General features: G+C 37.4%; 1 protein-coding gene across 3 annotated transcripts in view; it reads right to left on the bottom strand.

Moving 5' to 3' along the window:
* The window catches only part of LOC145678894 (coronin-2B-like), a 244,502-nt gene that overhangs the window by 115,154 nt on the left and 103,365 nt on the right, over positions 1 to 25,983 (bottom strand). The window lies entirely within an intron of this gene.

Here is a 25,983-nt window from a genome sequence, read left to right as displayed (position 1 = left end):
AACCCAACCCACCTGGGCCCATGTGGGTTTTTCGGGTATTTTCGGGTTTTATTGGGTTTTTTCTAAATATTTCAATCTCTTTGGGCTAAAAATATTAAAATTTGATTTACAATTCATGAGTGTCATTGTCACAACTTGCAACAACTTTCTATTCACAGCTGTTTTGAAAAAATTGCCGCCATTTTGAAATTTTATATTGGATCGCCGAAAAAATCTATACAGCAAATTTAGAATGTCTTGTGCTTCTACCCTCAAAATATCAACTTAAAAAGTCCGAAAATTGCACCTTGTAGCATGGATACCCGCTATTTTGAAAAATGGCCGCCATTTTGAAATTTTATGCCGCCAAAATATATAGAGCTAAGTTAGTTTCTCGTGCTTCTACTTTGAAAATTTCTACTTGAAAGACCTAAAATTGCACTTTGTGGCGTGGATATCAGCAGCGGCGCAAATTTGTCTTCAACATTGGGGGACGGGTAAGACGGTATAAATATATATATATATATATATATATATATATATATATATATATATATATATATATATATATATATATATATATATATATATATATGCGATGTACAAAATACAAAATATTTATGAAGGCGAGAAGCAATGCTGAGGAGGATTACCCATGTCGGTCCCGGCGTTCTCCACAGGGGACATAAAATATGACGACATTATTATTGCTTTATAACTTTAAAATCCGACTGGCAACATTGAAAACTGTTTACAAGAGATGATCCAAATATGATCATTCCCTGTAAACAGTTTTCAATGTTGCCAGTCTGTCATATTTTATGTCCCCTGTGTGGGACTCCGGGACAACATGGGTAGGGGAGCAGAGTTGTTTTCAACATTGGGAGGCGGTCAGATTTGAGGCTTATTCTGGGAGGTATCAATTTCATCTTACTTTCCTTTGTGACAGTTGGACACAAATCATCACATTTGTTGAATTATAGGCCTGCGCAAATGTTGAAGGCAAATTTGCGCCGCTGCTGATATCCACGCCACAAAGTGCAATTTTAGGTCTTTCAAGTAGAAATTTTTAAAGTAGAAGCACGAGAAACTAAATTAGCTCTATATATTTTGGCGGCATAAAATTTCAAAATGGCGGCCATTTTTCAAAATAGCGGACTGTCCCCATCATCCCCCCGGGATTTTCGCCAGTGGATATCAGCTATTTTTAAAAAAAAAAAAAAAAAAAAGCGCGCCATTCTGTAATTTTACGTTGGTATGCTGCCAAAATCTAAACAGAAAATTTAGAGTGTCTCTGGTTTGTATCCTGTTAATTTAAAAGACCGAAAGTTGAACACTGTGTAGTAAAGGCAGACAAACGAACAAATGTAGATCGAGTCATCCTAGGAGCCTCAGTAACGTTCGCCAAATATGAATACCAAATAGCTATATTAATTTAAAACAAAGACATAATTCATCAAAATGTCTTAAATATTTTTCAACGTAAAATAAATGGTCTTATTGTTGAAGTTCACTTTCGATGCTTTATGCATTCAATTACGGGAATTACCCGAGCACTTGTTGCAAGACCGTTCTTTTCCGAAAATTAACTTAAAACAATTAACAAAGATAGGCCTATAATTCATATTTTATAAAGTAAATGTTTCAAAATGTCTAAAATGAAATGAAATATCCTCCAGCGTAAAAAAAAAAAAAAAATAGTTTTATTGTTGAAGTATTCACTTTCGATGTTTTGTGGGTTCAATTGCGGACATTTCCCGAACACTTCTTTCACGACGGGTTTTCCCTGAAATTGCAGCTTGCTTTACTGTACATCGAAACTTCCATTATTACTGAAGTTTGAATGCAGCATTTGAAATAGTAAGCGTTACGTAGTCTTCGGAGCTCCGAGCATTAGGCTTCTTAATTTTGACAAGAATTTTTACGCTATTGCTGGTGTTGATTCTACAGAATGCTTATTTGAAGGGTAGCAACAAATGACTGAACTAAACTGTTGTTGTTGGAAAACCAAATTTTACTGAATACTTTTGTTACCATCAAAGGTAAGAAATAATACTAATAGTTTTACTAATGTATTTACATATTTACTGCTAGTACCGGCACATATGACCTTAAACCCGTCAACGTATGAGGGATAACGTCCCTCGGCGGCGCCGAGTCAGGAAAAATACTATTCATGGAAAGTATTTTCTAAAATATACAATCGCTTACTTTACTTCAAATAGGCTATAAGCATAATCCACACATTAATTTGTTTTACAATTATCTCAAGCTGAGGTTTTTATTTATTTATTTATTTTCATTCATTCATTCATTCAGTGCATGTAGAGCTTTATAAAGGTCTTATGTTGAATATTGTTGTCTATCTTAACACGAAAGCATATAATTCGCCCAAAGAAAGTTTAAAATCTGATAAAAATAACTTTCAATGTGATCATCTTAGTTGTACCAATAATACACTAAAAAAAAAAAAGTCAAAAACCCAGGTGGGTTTTAAGATGGGTTTTTTCAGGTGGGTCCAACCCGAAAAAACCCGGTGGGTTTTTTCGGGCTGGGCCCACTTGGGCAAACCCTACTTTATTATCATATTTAACTGAAGTATGGAAACATCACAAAATCACTAAGTTGTGCTAATATGAATAAGCTCAACGATATAAATAATTGTATCATGCAAAAAATAAAATAAGATCAATGTAAGATACTTCTTCTTTTAGAGTAAGACTACTTTCTTTACTGTTCTTTTAGTGTCAATTTCAGTAACAAAATACAATATTTTACCACATTATGAACCAAACATATTATAGGAATGATGAGATGCCTCCAAAGAAAAAAGGATATTTCTATCAAAAGATTTGTTCGTAATGCTTTACAATCGACTTTGGCATTGTGTTACAGGAAGAGTGAACTTTGTTTACAATTGTGGCCTTGAATCTTGACATTATTCACCTGACTTTGCACCAGTCGATTTCTCATTCCAAACTTGAACAATTAATTTACTGAAAGACAGTGATGTCATCAGTGAAGTAGAAAAACTGACTTACCAGCAAATCTGCAGCCATACATGAGAGAAATGTTTAGTCTCAGAAGGAGAATGTGGAGAAAGAGTCTATGAACATTTCACATCCCTAGCAAGAGCCGCGATGGCTCAGTGCCAGAGCGTTTACCTCTGGTGCATAGGGTTCTTGGTTCCATCCCAGCTCGTGCCTGTGAGCTTTCTGGAGGACGAACATCGTCTGCGTGGGTTTCCTCGGGTTTCTCCTGTTTTCTACTACATGCAGCATTATCGTCCATATCATCATCACCATCTCCTTTAGCCTCAGCGCATAATCGTAGGGCGTTAAACTAAAAAATAGTTTTTACATTATGAATCGTGTAATATTAAAGTAGTGTTTGAGACCTAAGACTTGCCTGAATTAATGTCGACCACGAGATTCGCTAAATTTCTCGTCTAGTTTTGAAAACCAGAAAATGGAGGAGCTAAATTTACATTCCAAAAAGACATTTGTCCACCTGCTAACTATTTTAGGCAAAATGGACAAAAAAAAAAAAACTTCTACGGCCATGATAGTTTTACATGCAAACTACAAACTTTCAAGTGATAAAATATAAGTGACAAATATTTTTCAGCTTGGAACGGTGTATTTTATTCGACAGAGATGCAACCGAAAAATAATATCCCATTGAAATCTCAATTTGGATTTTTTGTTGATATATACCCTTTTAGGTTGGCATCTTCTTAACTGCCATGTTATAGTCTCGTCTCGAATGTATAAAGATATATATTCTCGTCTCGTGGAAAACACTATTTACATTAACATTTAACAAGTTTGTTCCAGTTATATCCACCTATTTTGTAATTCTAAATAAAATTGGTGACTTCTAATTTAGTTTAGTTTTGAAAGTTTGAGAAAGGCAAGACCTTAAGTTTGATGGTCAGTAACTCGCGAACTAAAATGTCTATACAAGAAATTAATTTCAAATGCGTAATAAGCAACACAAAAACTACCTCTATGTTAAATGCAGGATGAGTTTTGAGATTGACATATATATTGAGAACATACATTTGTCCTTCTGACTGAAGTTCGTTTTAAAAAAAAAAAAAAGTTAAAATAGTAAGTGAAAAGTTAATAATAGCAGTTTGCACTCATTAAGAGAACTGTTTTGTTTACGGAGATCCATATTTCTAATTATACAAAAATATCTACAAAGAAGTATAAACAAAAAGCCCGCGCTGTAGGAAATACTGTTTAAGAGAACAGGTTAATGATAAAGACGCGTAATTACAATGTGACAATTACAATTTATTACTATCTAATTAATTTATTGCCATTGCCAGCTATATATTCCTGAGCCATCAATAACGACCGTGATTGATTTGCGGCGGATAATAAAAAGAAAGAAAATAATACACTTATTATTAAGAAACAAGGTAACACTAATACTATATAGCACTTACTTTGTTCATCCGAAGGTTGCAAACGCATTGGGTGTCCTCTTCCCACAAACACTTCTATTCTAAGTTTCTCAAAAATAATCGTAACGTAGGAACAGGGCCGGATTTAGGGGAGTGTACCGGTGCACGTGCACCTTCCACTCACCCCGTCTCGTTGTCAATATACACTATCTAAAAATGAGAAGCTACAGTCAAAATAGCTACACTTTCCCAAACTTTCAGCCGACATGTTTCCGTTTGGGGCTTAAAAGACAGTAGAGTTTTGCAAAAGCAATAGTTTAAGTCGATTTTCCGAAAGTTGAAGGAAAAGAAGCAAAACATTATTCAACATTCACACCACAGTTGCCTAAAGACATTAAAAGAATTCGAATTTAATTCAAATGTACTGGTAGCTATTAGTGCACGTTCCCGTCAGAAAATCCCTGATCCGGCCCTGGATAGGAACAATTTCAATGCTCAGTTCAGTATACTTACGTGATTTACAGAATCCTCGGCTTTGGCCGTACAGTATTATTGTTCGGGTGATAAACTGTATGATAAGCTTCTTCTAATAAAACTACTTTTTATTTATTTATTTTTTTTTTTAAGAACAGCGTTCGCTACATTTTTATTGAATTACTTGCCCGTCATGATTCGGAATCTAATAAAAAGTATGTTCGAAACAGGAAATGATGCCGCGGCTGCGGAACCAAACGTAGCTATGCCGGAACGCAAGAAATAGTACAATAATTACTGTCACAGGAAGTCGAATAAAATTCGGCCGAAGCTAGTAAAAGGACGCTATTCTTCGCTCCTCCAAGATTATACTTCCAAAATTATTGGAGTAAGGTACACCCATCAACGCTCATTAATGCTTCAACAGATTTACATATTCTACTTCACGATATGGCAAAGCCCCACACAACCAACAGCACGCCATCCAACTACATCTATCTTCATGAGATCAAAATGCGTCTGAAGTGTTGAAGAAAACAAGTTTCAGCAGAACCCAATTTCGACGGGCAATAAAAGTATAAGGGAGGATGCAGTATTTGTTTCACCTCGTACCAGAATTCCTCAACAGAGTCGTTCATCATTAGTTATCAGTGAAAAAAGCGTGCAGAAAATGATGCGACATAACGATCTGAAACTACAATCCTTTTCTCTTACCGGTTTCGAAAGTTTCTGACTGACTCTTATATTTATAGAGCTAACTTAATAATGTATACTTACATATATAGTAATGTGTATTGTGTATACATATATATAGTGTGTGTGGAGAGAATTTCTCATAGAAATGTGCTGCCAAATTTGGTTCATGATTGGATCTTTACCAGACCTAATTTGTTGACTTTCGACTTCAGAAAAAGAAAAAATAAATAAAATCTTTAAGTTTTTACGTCCCACGCTTATGCCAGTTAGGCTAAAGGAGACCGTGGTGATGAGAAATAAATGAAATAGTGGAATGAAGAAAGTGGGAGGAAACGGGGGAAGCCCGAAAAAAACACGAGCACGGTGTTTGTCCACCACAAAGTCCACACGGCGCAAGGTGAGATCGAACCAGGGACCACAAGCGCCGGAGGTGAACGCTCTAACACTGAGCCACCGCGTCCCCAACTTCACAAGAAGAATTAGGAAGTCCAAAGTTAAGATTCTCCTCTGATTTCTAAGAACGCCTGTCCGGTATGCAACCCAGATTACTTCTTTGTTCCGCGAGCTTACATAACATAAGGGGATAAATACCCCGGGCAATGAATAAATACATTCGTCTAACTCTCTTGTTATCTACGATCTGAATTATAAAACCGGGCAACAAGTGCTTACAAGTTAGCAGCGTCATTTCAGATTTTGCTTGGGAGGAGGGGGTAAGATTCTCTACCGACATAACCATTAGCACAATGCTTCTCAACCTTCTCTGATTGACGACATACTTTACTGAACGGCTCACGGCATTGCGACATACTTGTTTGATTTTGTACTAACAAAAATATAAATCACAGTAGTGTAAGACTAACTTTCTACGAAGTAGTGACTATGTAGAACTGCGCATTCTGGCTGCCGCTGTAGTAGTTGACTAGTACACACTGTCTCAAAATGGTTTTAATTACTTATTAAATTATATGATTTTTAAATTTAAAAGTTTACGACATACCGTTCAGGACTGCGTGATACATTAGTGTCTCGACACACCTGATGTAAACCATTAGTATACAATTGATCACAGAATATGTATTTTTCAAACTCAGCGGAACAGTTGTCCTTGTTCTACCGAAATGATGTTCCTGTGAACAATAAGAAGGATACGGTAAGAAGAGTTCTACGGACAGAGCATAAAGTAAAGGTTATAGTTATTGTTATTGGGGAGGCTCCGAGTTCGAAAAAAAAAAAGGGCTTACAGGTTTGTCCTGAGTTCTACCAGATGCAGACTCTCATGATTTCCCCCCAATTCGTTTTCCATTGTTGTTGACTGTTTCTGGGGGCTTATTAAACAAATACATAAACCATAGTAGACATCTGTAGTAACCTGGAGGGGACGGTGTGTGATTAACAGTTCCCAATATGTCTATGAAGCCATTTTATACCCAGAACAATTAATGATTCAGAAGTTTAGGAACCTCAGAAAGAAGTCAAGCAAAGCTTATTTCTTCCAGAAATAATCCAGCAATCGTCTGATGGGACTGTGAAAAAAAAACTTGTAAAAACAATTAAAAATGACCGAAAGCGGGGTTCGAATTTGAGGACTCCGATAAAAAAAAAAAGCGAGGCGATGACTGTTCCCCTATGAAGTCAGTTTATTTCAGGTTTTACAACAAAAAATCCTTGTTAATTCGACTAAATCCATCACAAATGCTCATCAACTGTTTCAAAAATGAAATACATTTCCCTCCATCTTTTAATCAGCTTTATTATCACGATCACCATTATTGGTCTTCATATATCAGTCAGTGGACATAGAGACAGAAATCTTCACTCATTCGAAAGACTATTGCCATTGTCCACACACAATTTATGAACGACGTGTCTTACGAGCGGACAATATAATCATTTAACAGGGTAATTTCGACACACAATTCTGCACACTGCTAACAGGACAATAAAAAAATCGTGTTCACATAAAAAAATATTTTATGTACCGACATTAATATAGCTAACAAGTTCGAAGCATGCAAAGGAATCCTTTTTTTTATGCTGAAATTTTCATGAAACGGTACTAAAAAGAACAACATTTAAAAAAAGGCAATGTTTATTCTTTCCTTCAATCGCAACGCTTAGAAAAGCTCCATCACTAAGTTACAAGAATCGACAAAGCAGATCGACACCGTGGAAATACAATAGGCAGTACAATCAGACACTGAATTTTGTTAACATCCCAAAGTTATGACCTATAATCCAAGGAAGGCGGGTTATAATTATAAAACTAAGTAATAATAATAATAATAATAATAATAATACAGTTAGTGTTGCCCACGAGATGAAGTTACGAGCTGGCGCACATCAAGAAGTTGTTGTGAAAGTGCTTTATGATCTCGAAAAATGTATCTGTTTTTAAGAGTCGAGCCCTCTCGTCTCGTACCTTTGCACGATAATTTCGTCTCGTCTTGCCCTCAATACTACCCAAAATTATGCCCTTTAGGCTAAAGAAGAAGATGATTATACAATTACATGATTAAGAAATAACTGGTGAATTTAAAATGAGAGAGAGGTGAACCATTACGAAACCCATGAACACAATGCTATCTATAAAAGTGCTGCCATAATGAATTGAGCCGTGGCAAAAATGCGAACTAAAGCTCACACCCTCGACACATCCACGCGTTGAGCCAATAAGGGTTCAATTGGTGCTAAACGATAGAGCCTTAGCGAAAGGGAGTGGAATTCCTTCAGCCGATAGCAGCGCTTGGAATGGAAGACTAGGTGTCAAGTCAATGTGGTGTATCTATAACAGAGATGGCGTGGGTCAGTGAAAACTTGACCCATTCCCCACTGACCCACCACGACCCACTCTGACGCATCAAAACCCATCGTCATCAACTATGACTCATGATCCACGCCCTCCTCTCCACTGACTAAAGAGTTTACACTTGTAATAAAACAAGACTGTGAAATTATCACTAATCGGAGTTTGAATTTCTCCCATCAATCGCTCAAGCACCGCTCTGTTATAATACCTGTGGATCAGACCTTTGCGATATAAAATGGTAAAGTGTTTGTCATGGGTCATATTATAATGAATTTTAATTTAATTATCATATATAAGTATTTCCTTGTTGAACTACAGATACTTTTCAGTGGAAAATAAAATGCAATTTTAAAGTCTCAAATCAAGATAAAGTAAGCCAACGTTATGGGGGAAAAACTGTAAAATTCTACTGTCTCAAAAGCCAAGTAGTAACTCCTATTGCTATTATTACAAGTACAAATATCAATACTCAAAAGTGCCTGAAATTCTTTTTTCACTTAGATATACTCATCTCAGGTAATAAATAGAAACAAATGAAAGAGGAAGAAAAATCGAGGTGTTGAAAGTAAAACAGACAAATTCACCAGTGTTCAGAAGATGCACTGGGCAGAGTGGATTGGTGGTTCGCAGCGGGTCACGTCCTCTTGATCCACAACTCACTGACCATCTCTGCTGTCTACCACAAACTCTCATGATCTGAGATCGAACGAGAGAATCCTCTCACCACAGGTGAGCTCTGTTTCGTGTGCTCCTTGAGTGAAGACGAAAGTGTTGGTACAATGAACATTAGAAGCATTCCGAAAAAGTAATTGAACACTTTTTTTTTTTTTTTTAATTTCACGCCCACATGACCGAACAAGAACCGTTCCCACTATAAAATTATTTTTTTAAAATTAATTTTAAGGAAAACTAAGACAAAAGACTTGTACATAAAACCAATGTTCAAAATAATGACTACTCTGATTATAGACTTTAAAAAAAAATCTAAATTTCAGAACCTGGCTGCCTTGTTAACACAGTTTACGGCATGGAAATGAAATCTGTCACTTTACCAGCTCATATAGTAGTATCCGAACAGGGAAAATCTTGACTGTGAAGAAAGTTATTTGAAGGATATTTTTTGCAAATTAACACCGTTTACATGGCACAATCGTGGGATATTACATTGAAGGATTCATCTTATTGCATGTATATAATATGGCATTCTTGGACACGAAATAAAAACGAAGCGTCTATCACGAAAGGTACAGAAGGAGATGGAGAAAAAGAAGAATGAGGAAAAATGAAAAAGGAATAATTGTCTCTAGGTACGCCATCAACGCACAAAGCACCTCATTTACGTACTTTAAATGGATAATCACGGCATCCAAACCAATCAACCAAATTATGTTTATGTTCATTTGACTCAGAAAGAAAGCAACATTTTCTTTTTCTTTCTTGTTTTTACGTTGAAAATTTCATTACCAATTCTCCCAACATGATTGTTGTTAAATGTCTCGAGAACAGAAAGGGAAAAGATACATAATTAAGTCTTCAGCAGAGAAGTATAGACATTCATTACAAACATTTCTTTCGCCTTTTAGTACTTGTCCTGAAGGTGTCCGTACACCACACACAAATGAAATAGAAAAAAAAAAAATCACCGAAAACTTTCAAACTAATTAGTGTTCTTTTTTTGTGTGTGAGAAACAATTTACATTCACCCATATTTCCCAGAATTCTATTCTTATTTGAGCACACTAGATTATCTCACAGCCTGTAAACGGAAGTCACAGACCATATTAAGCGAAAGTTTTTCCACTTTAAGTCTCTCCTCCACAGTTTTGTTTTTTCACTTTCACACTCAGAACAAATTAATAATCAAACTACTTGGTTTGGCACTAAGAAAACAATAGAAGTCCATTCTGCAAATATATCAGTACAAACGCAGACAAGAGACTACAGCTCTAATGCAGTAATACAGACTGGTACCAAGTGTTTTGTCCAATTAACAATTATTTATGCAAAAAGACAACCAAAAAAGTGTAGTTACATACACTTCGCAACCAACGGCGGTACCGTTTTCTGATTGGGTGGCTAATAACGAACAACATGACTGATTTCTAGTCACTGGCGTTAATGAAATCAGTCTGCAAACTGGTCAGCATGATCACCTGACTTACTTTTGTCAGAATGGAAGTCTGAAATCTGAGGTATATGCTAATCTATGACAATTTTATCACGCAATCCACAATATCAAAGACTAGAATCTCCGATATTTCAATGTTCGTTCTTTCGAGTTCTTCTGCACAGTAGATATGATACGAATGGAAACAATTTATTTGTCGTCTTCTGTGTTCTCTCATGCGGCTACATATGAGCAGCTACATAACGGACGCAAAACCAGAAAAAAACAGAAGTCTTGCCTAACCTTCAGTAATTTTCAACTAAAAAAGTTTGCATTAACTGACTGCATAAGAACAGATATCGTAGGGAAATGCAGAGAAGGCGAAAAAAAATACGTCTTCATGGATATCGTGTCCACTTTGTACACGCACTCAAAGGACTGAACACTTTGAAACTAATTTCTTACTGTAGGTAGTTGACTACAGTGTTATGAAGCCACGAAATAGGCCTATTGTATTTGGTATATATATGCAGTTCCTTGACAATGTTTCATGAACATCTGATTTCAAGAGACTTGTGGCCTTACAGTTTACATGATTTATCGCCACTGGATTTTTCCTTTCTGGTGTATCTCAAAGGTTTAGCGGCAGAACCCACGTAGCGCTGATCTAAGGCAACACATTGTGTCTATCAATTATATGGTCCTACTCATGCTGTCATCCAGCATGGTCCATCTTCATTGAAGATGACGGTGAACACTGAAAACACACTGCAAACAAGTAGGATATAGCATTTATAGTCTGTCTGTTTTATATACAACGAAAAATACGTTAAATCCCGGGTTTGTGGTAAAACGAATTCTCATTATAAAAATTCGGAATTTGAAGTGTTTCTGGAAGAAGATACACTTCAATGGCTATATTGAATCGTCCAGTGTTTACCGTAACTTGCAAATAATAAATAAATAAATAATGGTAATGGTACGCTTAACCAAGTGCATTGAGAATGTTAGTAGACGTGGATTCAGGTTCCATAATTTGTGACTACCGTATATAAAGATGTCACAACGTGGTCTTATAGTGAGGAAGCAGAAAATTACTCTGCAAATGTAATGCTAAATTACTACAATTAAATCTGCTGTGTTCCTAAAGATGAAGTTACTTCATTGTTAATGGTCACTTGGATGTTATTAGAACGACTTCGCAACAAGTTCCCGTCCAATCGTTAAGTCAGCATGACAGTGCAATACATGTCATTAGCTACTTTGTGGTATGATTTCATGATAATGTTAGCTCAATCCTGTAGCATTCAATACAGTGAGTTATCACGCCATATTACAGGAAATCTTTTCTCACGATATCAGGCACTGCACACCAGGATATGGACAGTACCATTTCGATCTCGCTCTTTCGTTTATTGTTGATAATACAGCAAAAGTAATTCTTTAAGTTTAGCGTCCCATGCCCTTTATGCCCTTTAGGCTAAAAGAGACGATGATTAAAGCAGGTCAATGATGATGGAAGAATTGGTGGAATGAGAAAATGGGAGGAAACACGAGTACCCCGAGGAAACCCACAGACACGATGTTGTCCACAACAAACAAACTTGGCCGGGGATCGAAGGAGGTACCCCATGACCAGAGGTAAGCATTCTATCACTGAGAAACCGTGCTCCTTATATACAGTAATGACATTTGATGTACTTTTTCCTATACTAATTTGGATTCCTTTCCTCAAATAAATAGCACAAAGGGCATCGTATTTTAAATATTTACAACTACACTCATCACCATATAAATTTGCCATATAAGCTACAGAAGATGGATGAGTATGCATGATTATGAAAGAATTGCTGGAATGAAAATCGGAAGTGGGAGAATCCCGAAAAAATCCACGGCCACAATGTCAAACTACAAACTTACACGACTTGTAATCGAACGAGGGAGGTTTAATAATCGTAACACTTTCTCACTAGTTTTCATTTCCAGAGATGGATTGGGTCCAGATTTGTCTGTGGGTCGTGGGTCAACCCATCAACCCATTCTGCTGAATGCATTGTACGAGCTAGACAACTTCTTCTGAACATTGGTAAATTTGTCTACGTTTTACTTCAAGACCTCCATTTTTCTTTCTTTTTCTTTCTTTTTCATTTGTTTCTATTTACTTACCTGAGATGAGTATATCTAAGTGAATAAATAACTTCAGATACTTTTGGATATTGATATTTGTAATTATAACAGCAATAGGACTTACTTCTTGGCTTTCGAGATAGTCAAATTTTACACTTTTTCTCTTTACTTTGGTCTACTTTGCCTTGATTTGCGACTTTTAAATTTCATCCTATTTTCCACTGAAAAGTATCTGTAATTCAACAAGGAAATAATTATATATGATAATTAAATTGAAATTCATCGTAATATGGCCCGTGACAAACACTTCACCATTTTATATCGTAAAGATCAGATCCACCGTCATTGTTATTGTAACAGAGCAGTGATTGAGCGATTGACCATAGAAATTCAAACTTTGATTAGTGATAATTTAACAGCTTTGTTTTATTACAAGTGTGAGTTCTTTAGTCAGTGGAGAGGAGGGCGTGTCAGATGATGATGATGGCTTTTGGTGAGTGGTGGGTCATAGTGGGTCACGGTTGGTTGTAGGTCAATGGATCATGGGTCAAGTTTTCATTGGCCCACGCCATCTCCGTTCTATTCACTTATTGTCTACTCTTGTCCATACCTATGTTTCATCGGTACTATTTTTTTTAATGTCCACTTTCTGTTCCGCATAGTACTATACCCTATACCAGAGATGGGCATTTTTGCAAACCCTCACTCACCCTCACCCTCAGTTGGTTCCCTCATATTCGCCCTCAGCCACCCTCACCCTCAGTCGACTCCTTCACCCTCACCCTCAATCGACACTTTCACCCTCACCCTCAGCCGCCCTCATCTTTAGTTGATTCCCTCATACTCGCCCTCAGACACCCTCACCCTCAATCGCATCCCTAACCCTCACCCTCAGACACCCTCACTCTCAGTTGACCCCCTCAATAGACTTTCACCCTCATCCTCATCTACGAAATGAGGGTGAGGGCGGCCCTCTTGAGGGTAAAAATGAGTGAGGGTGCCCATCTCTGCCCTATACCATCCCATTCCATATGAAGCCCCCTCTTGTACTACATATCTTGCCAGTCACTCCCTAAATAATTTCTGGTTTGCAATAAACTTCTTCATGTTGCTGCTGATTATTAAATTATTCTTTTTTTATTTACAATTTTTTTGTTCCTCACTATATTTAACAATACGTACGGAAATAAAAATATGTCTATCAAAATAAGAAATTCAAAATACTGTTTTAAAATATATTTTTCGCTACTAGATCCTAGTTAGACCGTAATGCTATATATTTCTCTCGAGACCCTCATATTTAGGAATCTTGTTAACTCTTTATTCAACAAATACAAACTCTACTCTTCTCCCTTCCACTTTCGCTCGGGCCTCAGAATCTTTGGTGCTAGCCTCAATCGTAACTAAAAATGAAACGAAATGAAATCTTTCAGTTTAACGTCCCACATTTACGCCCGTTAGGCTAAGGAAGACGGGTGATTAAGGCAAGTGAAATTATGATGGAAGAATTGGTGGAATGATAATGTGAGAGGAAAAGGGAGTACCCCGAGAAAACCCACGGACACGTTGTTGTCCAACACAAATTTACTTGGCCAGGAATCGAACCAGGGACTCCACGCACCAGAGGTGAGTCACCGTGCCCCCTTTCAATCACCACTAGCCAACAAGGCCACATACACCGTCATTAGAAGTCAATGCACTAACCACGTACAGCTCACAGATGACGAGAAGAACCCTAGCAGAAGTAGTGTGACGTAGATATGGGCTCGCCCACTTTTCGCACGGGGGTTTCAAATGGCACCACAGAATAGCACACAGATAACTACCGGGAGTAGCAGACAACATCTAAGTATACGCCACACCTCAAAAACCGAAAATGGACTTGATCGTGTCCTTGACCTTTCCCCGCTCCCCCTGTTTTAGGGTTCTTCTCGTCATCCGTGAGCTGTACCACCTCAGTTGAGGGTGAGCCTCTGAGGGTCGACTAAATCCCTCCATGAGTGTGAAGAGGAACACGGTGTGTCAGTGGTAGAGCACTCACTTCTGGTGCGAAAGGTCCCTGGTTCGATCCCAGGCCAGTGAATTTCTGATAGGGTTTTCCTGTCTCCATCAATGATTTCACAGTCATTAACATTTATTAATTATCAGACCCTTTAGCCCATAGAACATATTCATAGAACGTAAAATTACAATCATCATTATATTCACTTCAGAGGCTTCATCACAACGAAATTAAAATACCGCTAATTTTACAGTAATTATGTGATATCTTTAAATAGATAAAAGATAATCGAAAAGTGGAACAAGAGCGCCCTAGACAATATTATTTTGCGTGAGGTACCGTTATCACAAGGCACCTAATGGCTTTACGTTTTCAGCCGTTTAGAGAGGCGAAAATAAATGCCGATTTTCAAAATGAAAGATAAGCTCGAAATCGAAAGATAAGCGAGTCGTGATAACAGTATCTCAAGTAAAATAATATTGTCTAGGGCGCTCTTGTTCCACTTTTCGATTATCTTTTATCTATTTGAAGATATCACATAATTACTGTAAAATTAGCAGTATTGTAATTTCGTTGTGATGAGGCCTCTTCATTTCTATAGGTTTGAAACGCATGTTCTCGTAATAACTAAATCTACGATGAACTGTTGTTTCAACGTCAAGAAGACCCATAGAGTTTCTAACAGAAAGACTAATACAGTTGTTATATTTTCATCATGTACCTGTATTTCTATTAATTGAAACTAACACAAACAATTTGGCTTCCCGTCCTGAAAGCACCAATGAGATGCTAGAATAAACTGTTGAATCTTGTAGTATCATCTTCCGCTGGAATAGCTGCAGCGGTCTTTGAAGATTTTTTCCCTCCACATGTCATTCATCAGAATTAAAAGCGTAACAAATTACCACATTAACTGGACTAAAGATCTTTACTGTGCGCAGGCTTCGTTCCGCGCAGGGTACCAACTAAGCCACACACATAAAGCATATGCGAAACAAGTATTCAATTCTGTGCACATTCGAAGAACAAAGTAAAACGCCACTAATTACGATGAACAATGCTGAGAAAACAAATAAGATACCACCACATGCTGTAAACACAAACACTAGATAAGCTTCGCTGATGCAGTTTATGCAAATCATTGGAAGATTCAGAAACTTTAGGCTCCATATCATGGCCTATCTGTATCTAAAGCCTTTTTCTTCATTGATGCATTACTGGCTTGCTGGGAGAGAGTACAGATGCCTGATATTACACTTTCTCACTCTCTACAGAAGAAAGTAACAAGACATTACTAGTTCCTAGGTAATTTTTTACAAAACTCATGCTAAAACTAAATAACAGAGGGGTTACCCACCACACTACACCACGTACTACTCTTGAAACGCTGGGTCGTTTGCAAACAACCTCGTCTCACGATCTGTTAGTGTTTTCGTTCTATGGCGATAACTGTTGAAACCGGAAATGACTAATTTGAACTACTACCGGTTTGAACAGAGTTAATGGAGGAGATAGAGCCTGTTCTTGGGACGCTTAATCGATTGCCAAAAAAAAAAAAAATCTCGATTATCTCTTACCATTTCTGCTCTGATACCTGTTGACCTTTGACTGTTGACAGACAAAGCCGTTCTGTAAGAGTTCCAACGACACTTATGCATAGCATAGTTTGGAAGTCTAAAAATGCATCAAAGATGGTTTATGAGCACAATCACCGTACAGTAATGCGAATATTAACCTTATCTACGTATTTGAAGTTTAATTCACACTCCCACACAGACAGTTGTTAACGAATGCAAACATCGCGTTACTTTCATGTAAGCATGAAATGATATGCAGCATTGTACGAGTAAGTCTATATCAAACGGGTATCTACAAGTGTGTGTTTCAATAACGTTTGGTGGTCTCGTACTCGCGTAGTGATTGTTATATTGTGGTCATTCTAAAGCACTGTTTTCAACTGAAAATTTGTGTACAGTTTATAGTAATAGTACATGCCTTCTGTACATATTTTGCCAATAGCAGTGGTGATTCCAGAAGATTTGCACTGGAGGACTTGAGTACCCGGCGGGAGGTGAAAATTAGTGCTGCGAAAATACTCGTCACACACACTGAATACGATTACAGATACGGCTCCACAGAGGACTTCTCTCAAGCCATACTACCCTTGAAATTATCAGTGGTCAACCATTTCCGAACAAAGACACACTCGATAGAAAAGATGTAACAGCTTTTTTATTTCAGCTTTAAAGCATAAAGCAGTATAAAGCATTTTTATTTCTCGTCAAATTTGGTCACCATCTTAACTTTCCTGGTGGTTTGAGACGCTTTCGGTGGGTGAATTGTAATTCGGAAATCATATGGATTTTTTAACCCCAAAAACCTAGGAAATGATACATCACACGGCAATATTTTTAGCTATTTTCAAAATCAAATTTATGCAGCTGCCTTTTGGCCGCCATCTTGGATTTCGGCCATAAGGAAGCCAAATCTGACTTGGAAACATTCAGATTCATGTTCAACGGGATTTCATTATCCTTCTCATTTTTTTTTTTTTTTTAAATTCCCAAATGTCCACCAGTATACCACCCACTTCCAAAATATTGCTACTAACCTTTTAAACATTCGTTACCAAAACAAACGGAACTTATTATTATTATTATTATTATATTATTATTATTATTATGGTAGCTGATGGTGTATTGAAATATCACAATATTATGACTGATAATGGATATATAATCATTTAAACAGATCTGTCTGTCGGCATGGCGTACATTTTGATGATGTCACAGGACTTCATGACCTCTAATCAGGTGTTTCCCGGTGTTTTTTTTATTCCGTCACATATACATCACCACTGTGCATAAAAGTTACTTGATGTCCGGAAGTGAAATATTATGGTGATATTTACAGTAACTCCATCGACTATTAGCACACTTGCCGTATGAAGGTCATGCTCCATTTGATTGTCCATGCATTCCTATGTTGCCATCTGTTGCTGAATTACAATGATGCTAATCCGTGAGGAAAATCCCATTTTGTGGGATTTTTTGACAATTTCATGAAAAGGGAAATTTCGTCTCAACTGGCCATAAATATGGGATTTTTCATCGACAAGAACATAATTGAGGGGTGTAGATGCAAAAGTGGCAATTTCCACTCGGCCGAAATTTTTAGGAGGAGCGATTAATTGATATCTCGTAAACCCCATAAGATTTTAACTTACAGATTTTTTGGCATAGTAGATCGTAGCAATATTAGAGGGTTGAACATAAATTTTCCCCAGAGAAAGTCCCTCATTTTTTGTAATTACTGTTTCAAAATTGGAGATTGCAAGTTTTGAAAATGAACGTGGAAATTTTTTTCACAAACATTTCCCTTTTGGGGAAATTTTCTCCCCTCAGGTGCACGATAGGGATATGCACGTTATATCGTTCGAAAGGCCGATTCACGCCGAAGAGAAAGAGGTACGATGCATTATTTTAGGATACATAGTGATAATACTGATACTTTACTAAACTCATTGACTAAAAATGTGTAAATAAAGCAAAAATTCAAACATTGGAAAAGTTCCTGGCACATTTCTATTTACTCTAGGATCATGATTTGTATCTCGCTTTGTTCCAAATAAGAGTAGGTTTCCAACGGTACCACTTCTATATGTCTGTAAATGTTCCTGAGGGGAGAAATTTAGAGAAAAAGGGCAATTTTCTCCTGAAAAAAAAAAAACTTTTTTCGATTTTGGCGGGATTTTCCCGCTTCTGGTACATAATAGGGAAATTTGAGTGCTACATTTGGAGACACTGCTTTATAACGAAACCAATGAGGTACAAACTATGTTTCTACGATTAATAGGGGGGATGTAGGTTAATTAATAGGAGGGTTTACTGGGAGGGTGTAGGTATTGATCCAAACAGACTTCACCGCTCGGTCGGAGACACTTAAAACAATACGATCGCACCTCTAACTCAATTTCTCAAAAAATTGGAGATTGCTACTTTTGCATCTACACCCCTCAATTCTTTACGGGTGGAAAGTAGGCCAATGATTTCTCAATAATCTTGAAAGCAATATTAATTGTCAAGTTTTGTTACTGAAAAATTCATTCTAGTGCAGATGTAACATATGATTTGTACTTCGATATTTTAAAGTACGAAAAGTAACCTATAATTGAAGCGTTTGGAGGATAAAGGTGTTATGTTACATTTTTCGAAATGTTGAATTCTGGCTGTTCATGCACGTGTTATATGCTACTCATGCTACCTAACACATTATTTGGTGAGCCCTCGTCCTAGTGCAGATATTTTGAAACTATGAAGGTGGTATGTTAACGGGCAAAGTTGTGAAAGTCAATTTTCCCATCATATTCAATTTGTTACATACCACTTTTATCCTCCAAGCGCTTCAATTATCAGAAAAAGTAAAACAAAAAACTTCGAAAACGTTGTATACAAAATGACTGAAGAATAAATAAAGTTCTAATATTCTTATGTTCATTACACCAAGATGACACAAAGAAATTATGAAAATGCTAAAATAAATCCTGACGACAAAATGTATTACTAGTTTTCGTCAACACTTTCAACTGTCTCTTTCATCGATCAACTACTTGATAAACGAAGATCGAAATTTAGGAGTAGCTTACTCATGTATTGAAGAAAATATCTGTCATAAAATGGTTTCAGCTTTATTTTCTTTCTTCTTTAGTTTTAATATTCTAATTAGTATAAAGTGGGAAATTCTGCCGCTCGAGAGGGAATTTTATGTTTAGGTTGGCATTACTGAATACAGTACTCTCGAAATATCTCGTAGAAGCAGCTCAAATATCACGCATTTCTAGTTGCACTTAAATGTCACTTTGCGATTCTTCCACAAATCCATTTGAAGGACTACTTTATACAAAATAAAACTCGCATTTGCTGCTTTCAGGAAATCTCGATGTCGATAAACTTTCAGTTTTTCAAAAATGCACGATACTTCTGGAGGCCCTTTTCTCTTAAGATTTGAAATAAATAATGAATTTGATTTTTTAAAATTGTTTCATATTCAATTATGACGTCATTTCGTAGAGTGATGGCGTGACGCAGCATCTTCTGAAGAAATCCAAAGAACTGCTTTTCACAGTTGAGAGATGCCTTACTTTTTGTTGCGAAAGGAAGGAGAGAAACAGCACGGCATGCTAATTGTTGTGTATAGCAAAAGAAATTAATGAGAACAACATGGTTGGTCTTGGAGCTGATAATTAATGACTAAACCGATTATTACAGGTAATCAGGTTACTCGAACATACTCATTTCAACACCACATCCTTCGTACTTCAAACATGTCACAGCAGAAGCTGATATCTGTACGGATTGCTTTGGGTGCAATGGATCTCCAACAATATCCCCTGCTGATAACAACTTAATGATACACTGGAACCATGCAAGAGAACAGTTTCAGAGACAATATAATACAGTCAAACTAAACTGAGGTAGCAGAGGAAACGAGTGAATTACTATTTTGCTCTCGAACTCGAATTCTTTTGAATTTGACGAACTCTGATCTTCGACAAGATTTTAAAAGAGAAAAGTATTTATACTTACTGCACAATACCTTATTTTTTTTCTTCTTATCAGAATTGAAATATCTTAGAATGTTTGTGAGTTACATGACGAGAAGAAAAGCCGACATTAAATGGTAACCATCTTTTGACTATTATGGTAATGTAGCTTACAAGGGACTTTTAAACGACTTCTAACACTTCATTTCAAGCACATGAAAAGGAAACCATGAAAATTTCAGTTTTTTTAAAAAAATCATTCCCGAAGCAATCAAAAAAAACTAGTTTCATTTACACTAACAACATGTAAAAAGAAAAACTGGTAAGGAATTTTTGAAGAAAATCAGTCAAGGCTGATTTACTGAAAGTACCATACCGGTATTGGGATAGTCATTTTTGGTTTTACGTCCCACATCATGGTCTGTAGGCTAAAGGAGATGGACAATTTATGGAAGTGAATGGTAACAAAGTAGTTAGTGGAATGAGAATGTGGGAGAGAAAGGGAGGAATCTTGGTAAAACTTACGCACTTTATGTTTACTACAAATCACACGGTCTGGGCTCGAACTAGAGGCTTCTCGCATTATAAATGAGCATTCAACCAATGAGTCACAATGTCCTCTACGCAGGGCTGCACAAGATACGAGACAGAGCTCTTCCAATAGAAACAGTTGCGAGAAGAGACGTTACATTCATCATTCTATTCGAGACAAAACAGTCTGAATTTCTGTCTCGTGAGCAACCTTAAGAGTCTTCATCCCGGCGAAATTAAAATACCGCTAATTTTATAGCAATTATGTGATATCTTCAAATAGATAAAATATAATTGAAAAGTGGAACAAGAGCGCCCTAGACAATATTATTTTACATAAGAAACTGTTATCACGACTCACTTATCTGCTTTTGATTTCGAGCCATTTTGAAAATCGGCATTTATTTTCGCGTTTCTAAACAGCTGAAAACGGAAAGCCACTAGGTGACTTGTGATAACGGTATCTGACGCAAAATAATATTGTCTAGGGCGCTGTTGTTCCATATTTCAATTATCTTTTATCTATTTGAAGATATCTCATAATTACTGTAAAATTAGCGGTATTTTAATTTCGCCGGGATGTAGACTCTTAAGACAGAGGGATACTCAGAAACAGTGGCCGAACGATCCGAGTCCGGGATATCTAGGTTACAGGCAAATACGTTAATAAATCAGACACGCCTGCTTAGTAAATTCGAACTGATTGAAAAAAAAAAAAAAAAGGAAATCTTGATGCACCTTGTTGTTTTAACACTACCACGGAAGAGCCGGGTTCGATTCTCGGTAGGATTTCATGTAGTTTGGATTCCACGTTAAGTTCTAGGTTCACGTCTCGTATTATCTCGGTCCGGAAAGGGGCGTTAAACACCAAACTAATTAATTGACCTGTTGCCTTACAGTAATTGCTGTAACAATCCTTTAGCACCGTTATCTTTAATATATTAGGCTTCTGTGCTGTTAGTTTTGTGTCAAGAAAGGGTAAATATGAATAAAGTTTTCTTGCTGACCCAGCATCATGAAAGAACTGGGCAGTTAGTTGAATTAACAAGCGTCCAATTTCCACCAATAAAACAGCCCTTACTCAACCATCTGCATTTAATGATACATATATTATTCATTTATGTGTCAACGCTGCAGATGAAATGTATTTGTAAGGAAGGACAAATACAGATCAGACTTGCTGGAATAAAATCATTGTTCCGCAATCTCGTACTGTTCCGCACAACAAACACAAATATTATTCAATGAAGTTCAGTGTACTTGCCGACACTGCACTAATTAATCCAACCAGCATTATTTTCTTCCTTCACTTGCACAGAGCACGATACACCTAATTACAAGTTGATAAACATCGTTTTTCAAACATACGCTCGCAGACACATATATTAAATCGCAACTATGTTTGTTGTTATCCAATGTTCCGCCTTGGTTTGCTTACGTTGCATAATGATCACATACCTTGATAAGCTGGCTCATGAGTTACACAATACTCGCGTTGTACGACGAAGCATCTCTTCACAAGAAGAGTTCTATCTTAGCTTATCTTCTCACTCCAACCACCAGGGATTACTTTAACAAGGGTGGGAGTAAATAGTGCCCTATACATACTACTACTCTATGTTTTAACGTTTAAATATCTGCAACATGATGTTTTTAAGTGATTTAAGTGCATAAGCATTATATGTTAGGATGATTTATACCTATTTATTTATTTAACAATCACCAGGTACAGCTCAGAGGCCATTTTATACTGGATATCTAACAACAACAATAACAATGGTAAGGATTTGATACGGTACAGGCCAGGGGCTCTTTAGTAGGTACCATCCCGGCATTCGCCTGGTAGGACTGAAGAAAACCCTGGAAAACTCCAGTCAGAATGGGCGGTAGCGGGAATCGAACCCACGACTTCCCGAATGCGAATCCAATGCTCTACCACTTGAGCTACTTCGCTCGGTGTTTTCAGAGAAAAGGGTTGGTACTTCTCAGACGAGCTGACTGCTCACTTTGAACAGATGCTCAATATTATTAGGATTACAACAGTATGCCTTATAGGATTGTAAAGTTAGTACGTCTGTCCGTTACTCTAAATGACAACTCGACCTAAAGCGAGTTTTTGAATTGTTTCTTGTAATAGAAATGAGTATCTCGGCCGAATTAGTTAACGAATCTACCAGTGACTATAACGATGGCTAGCCATATCCCACTTTCTATTATCGATTAGGATTAGAAATGAGATTTTTAGGCTTTCAGCATCTACGTTCAGGTTGGTCAGTCACATACAAGGGATGACGTCCCTCGGTGATCACATTATCCGAGGAAAGGAAAGTTAGGAAGGATTGAATAAGGAAGGAAGCGGCCTGTATGTTAAGTACCATCCCGGTATTTGCCTGGTGTGAATGAGCAAAACTCAGAATGGCTGGTCTTGAAAACCTTTTACAATTTCTCGACTCGAGTGTCCCCAAAGGGAATCGAACCTAGGGCCGCTTGCACCAAAGACAAGAGTATTGAAACCAAAGTGTATAATTGTAGAATGCTTAAAGTTACATATCGCCCGTTAGGTGGCAACAAACGTCCTTCAATGACCGACATCTAGCGGACAAATTTAAAACTTCTAGAATCAGAAATAGATGTATGTTTTGTGTGATCCTCTTTGTTGTCTTAGTCTCTATGAACTATTTAAATATGGGTGAGAACAGGGATGACGTCTACCTACAAAATGGAGCCAAAATTCAATTCCCAGTGGAGGAGAAAATTTTCTTATTCTACTCCAGTTCCAATTCGGCTGGAGTTCAGTCAGCCTCTCTATAGCGAGTACCTGGAGCAACCTACGAGACCGAAGCGTGATGTTGGCTAATGCTATGAAAATTATCTTCTTCACATCGCTATAGAAGGAAACATGGAAAGAAAGCGAGAAACAGGAAGAATACAATTGATCGATTATTTGAAGAATAGAAGAAAATAATGGGAGTTAAAAGAGGAAGCTGAGAAGCGTGGAACAACCATTTCGAGGACCAAACCTAAAAATCTGTCCCGGGACCTGCCAAAAAGCAGAATACTTGGTAATAATATTATTTTCTTCTGGTGACTAATATACGAAGAAAATAGGGATGGCCACAAAGTTTCGGTTCCGGTGGAACCGGTTCTCGCAGATCCGGTTTTTAGAATCGGTTCCGGACCTGGATCCTAAATCCCGGTTCCAGAGCCGGATTTTAGGAACTGGTTCCAGACCTGGATCCGAAAACCCAGTTCTAGAACCGGATCTTAGGAACCGGTTCCAGATCTGGATCTGAAAACCCGGTTCCACAACCGGATCTTAGGAACCGGTTCCAGACCTGGATCCGAAAGCCCGCAAAGCCCCGTAAAGGAGGCACAAAGTTCACCTTCAAAACACTACAAAGAGGACCATGCGCTTGTTCCCCCCCCCCCAAAAAAAAAAGAAAAAATTGGTCCGCCAGTGGCTGTTCAGCAAAATGAGTTTGCTAGTTTGCCTGTTTAGCCAATGAGTTTGCCAGTTACCCAGTTTATTTAGCGAAATGAGACAAGCGGCAGACCTGGATCCGAAAACCCGGTTACAGAACCGGATCCGTTCAGACCCGAAAACCGGTTCTGGCCATCCCTAGAAGAAAATACTCGTAGAAGTCATTATGCTGCACTACTACTAAAAAAGAGTCAGTAATGGATAAATACTGTAAGTGAAGCATACGTTAGTTTCATGAAGAACTACGGAAAATGGAGCCCACGATTCGAAACCGCAAACTCTTACACTCAACCATACCAGTTGCAATTACTATACAGGGTATCCACATGAAAGCTCCCTGAAGACAAATATTAATTACATGGAAATTATCAGTGTCAGAGAATAATGGTTTGCAGCATCTAGAAAAGCAACCCAGTTATTATTATTATTATTATTATTATTATTATTATTATTATTATTATTATTATTATTATTATTATTAATTGTTGTTATTTGTTGCAGGTGTTCATGAACAATGACAACAGCACAAGCGAGAGCGCAGTGTGTGGTGTGGTTGGCTGGGACTAAATCACCAATTACCGTGCAAAAGAACTTCAGACGAAACTACCAACGGGACCTACCAGACCACGGAACCATTAAAACAAGGTTTGATAAGTCTTTAGCCACGGGGAGTGTCAACCGACAGCCTGACTCGGGCAAAGCACAACATATGAGGAAACTTTGGATCTCCCGACATAACCCCTATGGATTTCTTCCTATGGGGCTACGTCAAAGATGGAGCCTACACCACACCTGTACGTGATATTCCTGCTCTTCGTCACAAAATTGAAGAAGCCATTAACTCAATCACATCGGACATGGTACACAATACATGGCATGACATTGAATGTCGACTGGACATTCTGAGAGCTATTAACGGGGCCCATATACAAGTGCATTTTATATATTATATATATGGCCGGATTCAGAGGGGTGCACTTTCGTTGTAACTGAAATGAGAAGCTAGCAGTGAAAACAGCAACACTTTCCGAAACTTTCTGCCATTATTTTTCCGTGCAAAAGCAATAGTTTAAATCGATTTTCTAAGAATGAAAGGAAAAGGATTCACCAAGCCAGATAATATAACATTTGTCAAGAATGGAAGAAAACAGAAGCCAGGAAGAGAGAACATTTTTTTCCTGCATAACACTTGCGATTCTCTTTAAAATACTTCCCTTCGTTCTATGTATCAGCGTTGGCAGGGGTAAAGAATATTGTCACATGTCACTTTGAAGAGTTTCAGTGTGATTGGCTATTTTAGGAATTATTGGTGTACTACCCCATCAGACAATCCTAGATCCGGCCATATATATAAAACTCTGAGTTGCTCTTGAAGATGCCGCAAACCGTTATTCTCTGGCACTAGTAGTTTCCATGCAATTAATATTTGTAATCAGAGAGGTTTCATATGGACACCCTGTATATTAAGAATAGATATTGTACTTGAACAACAAAGAACAGTAGTATAATGGAGTGCACAGAAAGATGATAAACAAAAATTTCCAAGAAATAATCAGCGTATACAAAGCTGAGAAATGAAGAGTTGTCTCAATTAAGAAGATCATCCACTGTTACGCGGCTGTTCATTTGTTCCAGCAGGAAACAATTCTTTTATATTAACCACTTACTACTTTTTCTTAAGAGTTTCTTATGTAAAAGCACCTTTCTTTTATACAGAGTTGCAAAAACCCTTCTTTTAGGAGTCAGTAACCGTGATTACAAATTAAGTTACGTAACTTGTAACGTAAGTTTTACCCTGCTGACGTACTCAACACTAAAACA

Source organism: Thermobia domestica, chromosome 2, assembly GCF_964235325.1.
Source record: "Thermobia domestica chromosome 2, izTheDome1.hap1.1, whole genome shotgun sequence".
In the NCBI taxonomy this organism is placed as follows: domain Eukaryota; kingdom Metazoa; phylum Arthropoda; class Insecta; order Zygentoma; family Lepismatidae; genus Thermobia; species Thermobia domestica.
The sequence above is the reverse complement of the archived record's forward strand: the minus strand, read 5'-3'. Positions and strand labels throughout refer to the sequence as shown.